General features: G+C 44.8%; 1 protein-coding gene and 1 pseudogene across 1 annotated transcript in view; both read left to right on the top strand.

Moving 5' to 3' along the window:
* The window catches only part of LOC137657613 (protein Star-like), a 213702-nt gene that overhangs the window by 73729 nt on the left and 137473 nt on the right, over window positions 1-2500 (top strand). The window lies entirely within an intron of this gene.
* The window catches only part of LOC137657967 (uncharacterized), a 15898-nt pseudogene that overhangs the window by 7104 nt on the left and 6294 nt on the right, over window positions 1-2500 (top strand).

The following is a 2500-nucleotide window of genomic DNA, read 5'->3' as shown; positions in this document are numbered from 1 at the left end:
CCATTCTCTCTCTCTCTCTCTCTCTCTCTCTCTCTTGGCACCAAGAAAGCCAAAACTGTTCCATCCATTCTCTCTCTCTCTCTCTCTCTCTCTCTCTCTCTCTCTCTTCTATATCCTCTTGGCACCAAGAGAGCCAAAACTGTTCCGTCTATTCTCTCTCTCTCTCTCTCTCTCTCTCTCTCTCTCTTCTATATCCTCTTGGCACCAAGAAAGCCAAAACTGTTCCATCCATTCTCTCTCTCTCTCTCTCTCTCTCTCTCTTCTATATCCTCTTGGCACCAAGAGAGCCAAAATTGTTCCGTCTATTCTCTCCTCTCTCTCTCTCTCTCTCTCTCTCTTCTATATCCTCTTGGCACCAAGAGAGCCAAAATTGTTCCGTCTATTCTCTCTCTCTCTCTCTCTCTCTCTCTCTCTCTTTCTCTTCTATATCCTCTTGGCACCTAGAGAGCCAAAATTGTTCCGTCTATTCTCTCTCTCTCTCTCTCTCTCTCTCTCTCCCTATATCCTCTTGGCACCAAGAGAGCCAAAACTGTTCCGTCTATTCTCTCTCTCTCTCTCTCTCTCTCTCTCTCTCTCCTATATCCTCTTGGCACCAAGAAAGCCAAAACTGTTCCAATCCATTCTCTCTCTCTCTCTCTCTCTCTCTCTCTCTTCTATATCCTCTTGGCACCAAGAGAGCCAAAACTGTTCCGTCTATTCTCTCTCTCTCTCTCTCTCTCTCTCTCTCTCTCTTCTATATCCTCTTGGCACAAAGAAAGCCAAAACTGTTCCATCCATTCTCTCTCTCTCTCTCTCTCTCTCTCTCTCTCTTCTATATCCTCTTGGCACCAAGAGAGCCAAAAATTGTTCCGTCTATTCTCTCTCTCTCTCTCTCTCTCTCTCTCTTCTATATCCTCTAGGCACCTAGAGAGCCAAAATTGTTCCGTCTATTCTCTCTCTCTCTCTCTCTCTCTCTCTCTCTCTCTCTCTCTCTTCTATATCCTCTTGGCACCTAGAGAGCCAAAATTGTTCCGTCTATTCTCTCTCTCTCTCTCTCTCTCTCTCTCTCCAATATCCTCTTGGCACCAAGAGAGCCAAAACTGTTCCGTCTATTCTCTCTCTCTCTCTCTCTCTTGGCACCAAGAAAGCCAAAACTGTTCCATCCATTCTCTCTCTCTCTCTCTCTCTCTCTCTCTCTCTCTCTTCTATATCCTCTTGGCACCAAGAAAGCCAAAACTGTTCCGTCTATTCTCTCTCTCTCTCTCTCTCTCTCTCTCTTCTATATCCTCTTGGCACCAAGAAAGCCAAAACTGTTCCATCCATTCTCTCTCTCTCTCTCTCTCTCTCTCTCTCTCTCTATTCTATATCCTCTTGGCACCAAGAAAGCCAAAACTGTTCCATCCATTCTCTCTCTCTCTCTCTCTCTCTCTCTCTCTCTCCTATATCCTCTTGGCACCAAGAGAGCCAAAACTGTTCCGTCTATTCTCTCTCTCTCTCTCTCTCTCTCTCTCTCTTCTATATCCTCTTGGCACCAAGAAAGCCAAACCTGTTCCATCCATTCTCTCTCTCTCTCTCTCTCTCTCTCTCTCTCTTCTATATCCTCTTGGCACCTAGAGAGCCAAAACTGTTCCGTCTATTCTCTCTCTCTCTCTCTCTCTTGGCACCAAGAAAGCCAAAACTGTTCCATCCATTCTCTCTCTCTCTCTCTCTCTCTCTCTCTCTCTTCTATATCCTCTTGGGCACCAAGAGAGCCAAAACTGTTCCATCCATTCTCTCTCTCTCTCTCTCTCTCTCTCTTCTATATCCTCCTGGCACCAAGAGAGCCAAAACTGTTCCGTCTATTCTCTCTCTCTCTCTCTCTCTCTCTCTCTCTCTCTTCTATATCCTTTTGGCACCAAGAAAGCCAAAACTGTTCCATCCATTCTCTCTCTCTCTCTCTCTCTCTCTCTCTCTCTCTTCTGTATCCTCTTGGCACCAAGAGAGCCAAAATTGTTCCGTCTATTCTCTCTCTCTCTCTCTCTCTCTCTCTCTTCTATATCCTCTTGGCACCTAGAGAGCCAAAATTGTTCCGTCTATTCTCTCTCTCTCTCTCTCTCTCTTCTTGGCACCAAGAGAGCCAAAATTGTTCCGTCCATCCTCCCCCCTGTCTCTCTCTCTCTCTCTATTTCTCTCCCTCTCTCTCTCATCACCAAGCTCGTATGGTCAGTCTCTAGGGCATTGTCGCTGTCCCTAGCCTCTTCCATTTATGAGCGACCTTACAGACAACAACAAACAAAATATTTACATTATTATCTTAATCTAGCCATTTATTGACCCTTGAAAAGTTTAGGCATATTATGTTAGGGCATAGAGTAAAGGCACTTACTGATCATAAACCTGTTTGTGATTTTTTCAATAAGGGCCTTTATCAATAACTCGAAATTGAATCATCAGTTCCTTAGTTCGTCCAGAAGTTAAGATACATTAAAGGTTTAAAGGTCGCTCATGAATGGCAGAGGCAAGGGACAGTGACATTGCCCTA

This window comes from Palaemon carinicauda, chromosome 18 (assembly GCF_036898095.1).
Source record: "Palaemon carinicauda isolate YSFRI2023 chromosome 18, ASM3689809v2, whole genome shotgun sequence".
In the NCBI taxonomy this organism is placed as follows: Eukaryota; Metazoa; Arthropoda; class Malacostraca; order Decapoda; family Palaemonidae; genus Palaemon; species Palaemon carinicauda.
The sequence above is the reverse complement of the archived record's forward strand: the minus strand, read 5'-3'. Positions and strand labels throughout refer to the sequence as shown.